Genomic DNA, 9,232 nt, shown 5'->3' on the forward strand with positions numbered 1-9,232 from the left:
CGTGACGTTGCGTGTTACGTCATCAAACCGCCCATGAAAAGCGGAAAAACACTAAAAACTGTAATAAACGTTGATTTAAAGTCACCATTTCTTGTTCATAACGTATTTAACGCGAATATAAGTTAAATATGTACAAAAATAAAACAGTTTTGAAACGTTTATAAGCCCCGCGACTTTACGACACCTTCACAGATCTAGGATCTGTTCACTTAACCCAAGGGCAAACGGTGTGAAGCAGCCAGGACGTTACAAACTGACTCCAGGCGAAGACAAGACAGAAACTGTTTTTATAAGGTTTCTTATCAGTAATTTGATCATACTGAAGACACAGTTTACATGTAAACACATAAACAGAGGTAGAGTAAGTACTTAAGTACAAGTAGCAAGTTAAACACGTTTGGTTTTCAAAGTTACATAAGAGGTTACTATCAGTGAAATGTACTTAAAAGTATCAAAAGCAAAAGTACTAATTTTGTAGAATGGTTCCTTTTACACTTCATCATATTTTTATACTTACATTAATTTGTAAAGTCAATAGTAACACTACATGTCAAATAAATGGAGTCAAAGGTAATATTTGCCTCTGAAATTCACAATTTATCAACTGTAACATATGAGCAGGGACTACTGATGACAACTAGCCTTTTGGCTAATGCTGGCATATTTATAGCAATGTTTATTAATATGATTGTTCCTTTCAAATAGACTAATAAACTAATAAACTTAACAAATGCAGCATTTTTGTTTTTGCTCCCATTTGTCACACACTTTAAAGTTAAAGACTTTAAAGTGCTCTTTATAAATTTCTAAGTATTTCTCTCCAAGTTTGGTTACAAATAAGTTAAAATCTGGGTTTGTGAGCACTTCCCCTTTGCCAAGAAAATCCATACACCTGACAAGTGTGGTGTATCAAGAGGCTGATTAAATAGCATCATTACTACACCTGTGCGCCTTGGGATGGTCACAATAAAAGGTCATTTTGAAATGTGCAGTTCGATCACACAACACAATGCCACAGATGTTTCAAGTTCTGAGGGAGCGTGCCATTGGGATGCTGACTGCAGGAATGTCCACCAGAGCTGTTACACGTAAACTGAATGTCCATTTCACATCTCCAGGGTCGTTTGACGTTAATTTGGCAGCACATCCAACCAGCCTCACAACCGCACCAGTCAGATAAGCTGACGAACTGCTGTCAGGTCAAGGCCCTTGTGAGGACAATGCAGATGAGTTTTCATGAGACAATTTGTTTGTGCAGAAATGCTTTGTTTGACCTGACAATTTAACTGACTTGTGTGGATGTGAGGCTGGTTGGATGTGCTGCCAAATTAACAGAAACGACATTGGGGAAGGCTTATGGTTGTGAAATGGACATTCAGTTCACGTGCAACAGGTCTGTTGGACATTCCAGCAGTCGGCATGCAAATGGCACGCTCCCTCAGAACTTGAAACATCTGTGGCGTTGTGTTGTGTCATAAATCTGCACATTTTAGAGCTACCTTTTATTGTGACCATCCTAAGGCACACCTGTGTCGCAATCATGCTGTTTATTTAATCAGCATCTCAATATGCCACAGCTGTCGGGTGGTATGCATTTTTAATTTCTCCTAGCTGTTTGGGATCAGTAGATTGTCAACGATAATAAAGTCCCACTATCTTTAAATGAGTACTTCCTCATTAACAGCGTCTTATCTTGTTACTTTTGCTAAAATTGGTCAAATTTGTTGCCATATCAAAATACAAACATTATTAATCATAATTGAACAAGTGTCAACCATAAACTGTGATCAGGTTTTGAACCTTGTCGATCTTTGTGTCGGGACCAGCTGCAGACTGACTTGGCAGAGATGGCTGCCATCTTGTTTTTACATGGATTAGTGTAGTGTGCTGTTACTACCACTAGATGGCACAGCCCACGAATGAGGACAACAGGTCTAAGTTAAGTAGAATGAAGTACACGGTCCGGTAAACCCAAAATGTGATGTCCTCACATGAGGACACAGGGTCTCAGGAGGATAAAAAAGAGAAACAAAGAAAATACTCACATTTAAGAAGCTGCAGGCGAATGTTGGGCTGTTCAGGCATTAATTTTCTGCCGATCGACTCATGGCTCAACTCTCACGTACAGTTTTTTACTGCTTACCTGTTGCAGTTAATTGTAAATCATGGGTGTCAAACATACGGCCAGGGGGCCAGAACCGGCCTTCCAAAAGGTCCAATCCAGTCCACTTGGTGACTTAGCACACCTAATACTGATGAACTTGAGAAGGCTGAGAGGTTCAGGAGCAAGTTAAACAATGAGTAAATACTTCATGTAAAATGCTGCCTCAGATGCTTTTCCACCATGACCAGAAACAGCTCTCTGAAATAACAATGAATACTTCCTGTGCTCATATTTAAAGATATTGAACATTGTGCAAAATATTGTCAACCAGCAGCTTCGGTAAAAAAGAATCTGTGTCAGATTCATATCTTAAAACAATATGGGTGGGACCCTGCTGCTGAGGCACTGACAAAACTTCAGGGGATGACTTAACCTGCTTCTTAAACAGCTTCAGCTTTAGTGGAAAGTTATGGGGAAATGCACATGGAATGGAAGTGAGTAGTAGACTGGCTGAAAGTGGATAAACTGAGACATGATGTTGAATTTGCGCATGTTTTTCTGAGGATATCGCAGGCTGTTCATCCTTTGTTTTGTAGATGGATGAACGTTTTCAGAATGGACATGTTAACACTGAACAAAAAGGGAAAATTAGAAGGGGTTGTTACTTAAAGGCTATAAAGCAGTGGTTTTACTGGTCTGGCTCACTTGAGATCAAACTGGGCTGTGTGTGGCTTCAGAACTAAAATGAGTGAAGTCTTGTTGGAACAAAATGGTGGTGTTCCTCTCATGGTACACAGGGAGGCAGCAGAGAGCTGACAGTGAAGACGGACCAGCTGTAAAGGGGTCAAACCTGTTGGTTCTGGTCCTCCTCGGTCCTCATTCTAATTAGGCCTGATTTAATTGGCTGATTTAGTTAAATTTGTTCTCAGCCGCGACAGAAACAAGTTGGATGTGTTTGCGTCACTTGCAGCAGAGAGGTAGAGCTGGGTTACATGACTTTCATACGACACCTGTCAGATGATTCCCCACCTTTCAAACCCTACGGGGTGTTCACCCATGATGCAACAGGGGAGACAAGACCACGCGCATACATGCACACGTACGCGCACATTTATGCATGCATGCACACGTACGTGCACATTTATGCAGCACAGCCCCGGCCATCTGCTGCCGGTCAAAGGGACAGAGGCACTGAAGGAATTTAGTGTGTTGAATTTCACGAATAACAGAGCATCTTATTTGGATTCTGCCATTGTATGTGTGTATTCAGACGGGGCCAAGTGGAGCGATGAAGTTTGCCATTGTCGCCCAGTGTGGGTGTTTTCAGACTCTCTGGCATGATCTGTGAGTTAGTGTTCTCTGTGTTACTGCCCAGTGTGCCCACTGTCTTTCCCACAATGCGCCATTCAGCCCTGGGCCTCTCTCCCTCTCTCTGTGCTCACACACTCCCAGACTAAGCTGCCACCCATTTTGTGCCTCTGGCTAATCATCATCATCATCATCATCATCATAATCATGGTCGTCGTTGTCATTGGGCTTCAAACCAAATTTTCAGTTGTGGGATAAAATAGCTGTGATGTCATCTTTGTTATCTTTTTTCGGCCCTGTTTTCATCCTCCATTTCCTCTCCTCCCCTCTCCGTCTCTTTCTCTTTCTTTCTGTCTCTCTGAGCTCCCAAACACAAAAGACAGAGAGGCCACGACAGGACCCCAGTGTATGCTGGTTGTCAAGGAGACAAGGAGACAGTGTTGGGTCTTTAAACTGCCTCAGAGGGGTGTGTGGAGTTAGGGGGAGTTGGCCTTATTTACATGGGAAGAGGACAAGGGAGCGAGAGAGAGAGAGAGGGGTTTGAAATACAACTTTTGAGCAGCTTATAGGACTCCTGTTATTCAGCTAAAAATCATTCCACAGCTCGGCCATCAAATATTTACCAAGCACAGGGAATGTGGAGCTGTTCATTATGTGGAGAATGCTGTGCATACATAGTAATGTAAATCAACCTGTCTTTTCCTCTCACTTTCTCTCTTTATCCCCCCCCCCCCCCCCCCCCCCCCCCACACACCCACACACACCCACACCCACACACACACACACACACAAGCACACTTTGATTGTAAGCGCTGGGAGCTCTGGGCCCCAGTGTTGGCAATGGCGAGGAGCTGACTGCAGAATACATTACCAGATGCTTGAAGAGTGTTTCATACCAGACTAGGAGACACACAAAAAAGGAGCCCAAAACTTGACTGAAAACAGGAAAAACAGAGACAAGAGTACACACCCAACCACATGCACCCCCACCCATTTATATATCCACACAGTCTCTCTTGTACTTTCTCTCTCTTTGCTATCTTGCTTCTTCCTGTCTGCAGCGGTCACATTATGTCCTCTCTCTTTCTCTGTGTGATCAGGGGGTTGCGGCCGCAGAGCAGGCTCAACTCCAAGCCTGAAGTTCAATATCACCCCTCAACTCCACAATGAAAGCAGGAAGGGCAGGGAGAGGACGAATGAGCCACCCACTGCTGCATTCACCACGGGGAGAAAAAAAACCCATGTGATTTTCCTTTTTTATTCTGCGTGTGAAACCTTAATCGTTTTAACTTCAGCTGTCAAAGGCTCAAATTACGCACGTTTTCCTCCAAATAACCCTCTTTATGTTTTAATTTTTAATCAGCACACCCTCAGAGGGAGACAGACTAATTAAAACAAATGTGGCTACCATGACACATGTAGGTTATTAGCGTTGGGTTTTCACAGACTTCAGGGACAGGCTGCGATCCTGTGTATTTACTCTGCAGATGTTTGAGGGCGAGCTTGCACAATCAATTTCCCTTTAATTCCCAAGCCATCTCATCCTCCAAACCTGAACCCCCTCCTCCCCTTTTTTTCTGTTATACATGTGCATGCCTCGGAGAAACCATGGTGAGCTGGGTGTGTTTTGTCCTCTTATTACACGACAACGACGTGTGTAACGTCTACTTAAATAGCAGGAGTAGATAGAAAACAAGAGAAAGAGAGCAGAAAAGGAGAAGCAGGGAAAAACATGTTTTCGCCCTTTCCCTGCGTTTTGTCTGAAGTATCTGCCCGGTTCCTTTCCTCCCCTCCTCCCCTCCTCCCCTCCCTCAGTATCCGAGGAGTTTTTGGTGATTAGTATGCAGAAAGGAAGCTGATTTGCATAATTAAGTGCTACAGAGAAAAAGCAACAAAGATTGTTAGTTTTACAACTATGAGTTTAATAGTGTACAAAGAGTTATTCCTGCTCACTTTAAAAGTTAAAAGTTCAACACATATCTTTCTTTTTCATTTCTTTAGACACACATGTAATTTTTTTTTAAAAGAATTCAAAGCAGAGACAGATACTACAGAAGCTGACCGACACCGTCCTCCCAATTACTTTTTAAATTCCGTTATGGTGAGATTAAGAGTCAATTATTTTGTTAACTTCAAAAAACGAAGCTATCCCGAGATAGCAAGAAAACCAAAGGTGTTATCTCGAGATAACAAACTTTTTATGTTGAGATAACACGTTATTTCATTATTTTGAGAAAACAAGCGTTGTTATCTTGTGATAACAAGATTATCAATCTATTATCTCGAGAAGCCAAAAGGTTGTTTCATTTCGTTATTCTTTTTTATCTCGAGATAACAAGTTAAGTATTTCGTTACGTTGTGAAAATAAGCATCGTTATCTTGTGATAATGAGGTAATAAACCCGTTATCATGTGAAAATGAAAGGGTGTTTTATTTAGTTATTTGATATAATACATTATTTCATTATCCCGAGAAAAGGACATAACCAACCCGTTATCACAAAAAAAGGTTGTATTATTTCGTCATCTCGAAAAACAAGCATTGTTGTCTCGAGATAACAAGATAATCAGCTTTTGATCACAAGAAAACAAAACTTGTTGCCTACAGATAAAGAAATAATTGCCAAAAATATAATTTCCTCTTCCTCTTAGTCTTGAGAAAACAAAACTTGGTATCTCGAGATAAAGAGATAATTACAAAACGGTAATTTCCTCTTATTGGGCCACTTATACATTAGAAGTAGTCTAATAAGAGAAAATCTTTTGGTAAATACTTCTTTAACTCAAGACAACAAATTTTGTTTTCTCAAGATATAACCTTTTGTTATTTTCATGACAAAAGGTTTATTATCTTGTTATCACGATAACAAAGCTCGTTTTCTTGACATAATGAAATAAAACCTTTCTATAACTAGTTGATCATCTCATTGTCACAAGATAACAAAGCTTGTTATATCGAGATAACGAAATACTTGACTAGTTATCTCAAGATAAAAAAGCTTGTTTTCTCAGGATAATGTTAACATAATTAAATAAATGACGAATTATCTCAAAACGCGAAACAAAACCTTTCATTTTTGTGTGATGACGGGTTGATTATTTCATTATATCGAGATAAAAAAGCTTGTTTTCTCAGGATAACAACATGAAACAACCTGTTGATTTCTCGAGATAACAGATTGATTATGTTGTTATCACAAGATAACGCTTGTTTTCTTGAGATAATGGAATAATTAACGTGTTACATCGACATAAAAAGCTTATCTCGAGATAACACCTTTCGTTTTCTCGTGGTAATGGGTTGATTATCTCATTGTCGTGAGATAACAAAGCTCATTCTATCAAGACAACAAACAACCTTTTGTTGTTTTCTCATGATGACAGGTTGATTATCTCATTATCTTGAGATAACAGAGTTTGTTCTCTCTAGATACAACCCTTTGTTTTCTTGTGATAATGGGTGAATTATGTTGTTATTTCAACATAACAAAGCTCATTAACTCAAGATAAAAAATAATCAACTTGTTATCTTGAGATAAAACAGCTTATTTTCTCAGGATAACAAAATAAAACCTTTTGTTTTCTTGTGACAACGGTTGATTATCTTGAGATAAAATAAAACAACCTTTTGTTTTTTCATGATTATCTCATTATCTTGAGAGAACAGAGCTTGTTCTCTCAAGATACAACACTTTGTTTTCTTGTGTTGCGTTATTTAAAAATAAGAAAGCTTGTTCACTTGAGAAATAATTAACTTGTTAGCTTGTTTTCTTGGGATAACAAAATAAAAACTACCTTTTGTTTTCTCATGATAATGGTTGGATTATCTCGTTATTTCAAGATAACAAAGCTTGTTAACTTGCGCTAAAAAAAAATATCAACTTGTTATCTTATCTCGAGATAAAAACGGCTTGTTTTCTCAAGATAAAGTAAAACAACCTTCTGTTTTCTCATGAAAATGGGTTAACAACACTAGTTTTCTCGAGATAATGAAATAATTAACATGTGATCTCCAGATAAAAAGCTTGTTATCTTGAGATAATGAAATAAAACCTTTTATTTTCTCGTGATAACAAGTTGATTATCTCCATATCTTGAGATAACAAGATACATCCTTTGTTTATGACATAAACAAGCTTGTTCTCTCAAGATAACAAAATAAAACGAAACCTTTTGTTTTCACATGATAATGGGTGGATTACCCCGTTATTTCAAAAATAAGAAAGCTTGTTAACTTAAAATAACAAAATAAGCAACATGTTATCTCGAAATTAAAACAACTTGTTTTCTTGGGATAACAAAATAAAACAGCCTCGTTTTCCCATGACGATGGGTTGATTATTTTATCTCGAGATAACAGAATTTAAGAAACACTTGGGAGGACAGCTGCTGTCGGCTTCCGTGAGATACCATTAAAGTTGTTAATAATCACAGAAGTGGTAACAGTTAGTAACCTACACTTGAAGAATAGATTAATGTCGTACTACACTGTTAATCGTCACACTCATAAAATACAAAAGGCACAGAGGGCAAGCGATGTTGATCTCAAAGGCTCAAGTTAATACAGAGGACATCAGAGACTCCAGTATATCAGGACATTGATTACTTATGACACATGAAGGGTAGTTACACTCATCAAATTACTCTCCTTAATAAGGCATAATGTTCTTATCTGAAAATGTCATTTAATGTTATTTTCCACGTACAAAATATAATATAAAAATACATTATAAACTTGTTACAGATGTTACGGCTCCATGATTTTTTTTTTTCTGTTTTTTTTTTTTCCTGCCAAGGCATCAGTTGGTTTTTGTGTATGTGCGTGTGTAACTTTACCACACCGTCTGAACAAAAGCGGATACACATGCAGAAATATAGATATGGACTTCATCTCCGACAAAAAAAAACAAACAAAAAGATAAAATATAACACTGTTCTCTAGAGGTATCCAAACCTCACACATAAACATTTCAGAAATCGTAGCTGCTGCTGCTTCAATACTGCATTTCACCTTCAATTCAAATGAGCCACTTTTGTTTTTTTGTTTTTGGCACTAAAATCTGAACTGAGAAGAGACAGAGATGTGAAACCATAAAATGTGGATGATTAATCTGCATAAACCAAAAGGACATAATTTCATACTGGGCACAAACCCACGATGTAGTAAAAGATTTAGGTGTAACATTGTTCCATCGCTCTGAAATAAATAAAGGCACTGTTGTTCAAGCTCATACAATACTGTAGTGTGAGAGAGGCAAAGGCATCGTTGTGTAAGTCCTCTAGATTTAGACAAAAGAAGTGCAACCTCCCCTCTGTGTGTGTGTGTGTGTGTGTGTGTGTGTGTCTGTGTGTGTGTGTGTGTGTACAGACTAGGCATTTATACTGCATATGTTGTGTTGACTCAGTATTGGGATGATTTACCTGTTAAAAAAAAACTCAAGAGATATTTTGGCATTTTGGATTCCAGTTTGTTATTTTTCCTCACCGAGCACCTGTTGCGGTGAAAAAGCTTCAGCGCTGGCATTTCACTTTACGCCTTTTTTTAAGTTTTCCTCATTCGAACATGTCGAGACGAAATGGAAATGTGTAATTTTTAAAGGAAATGAGGCGCAGATTGATACGCTCTTAAAAATAAAGTGACATTTTGAACACATGAGTGGACACATGTTGGTGTTACGTTTCAGGGGAGAGCATGTTCATATATGGAAGTTTTAACACCAATTATGGAGTGTGAATTGATGAATGTATGTCGGCCCAGAAAAGAAGAAATCCCTGTGGTGAGTGTGTGACGAAGTTAAAGGAATATTATTAGTTGAACTGT

Source organism: Epinephelus lanceolatus, chromosome 21 (assembly GCF_041903045.1).
Source record: "Epinephelus lanceolatus isolate andai-2023 chromosome 21, ASM4190304v1, whole genome shotgun sequence".
NCBI classification, from domain to species: domain Eukaryota; kingdom Metazoa; phylum Chordata; class Actinopteri; order Perciformes; family Serranidae; genus Epinephelus; species Epinephelus lanceolatus.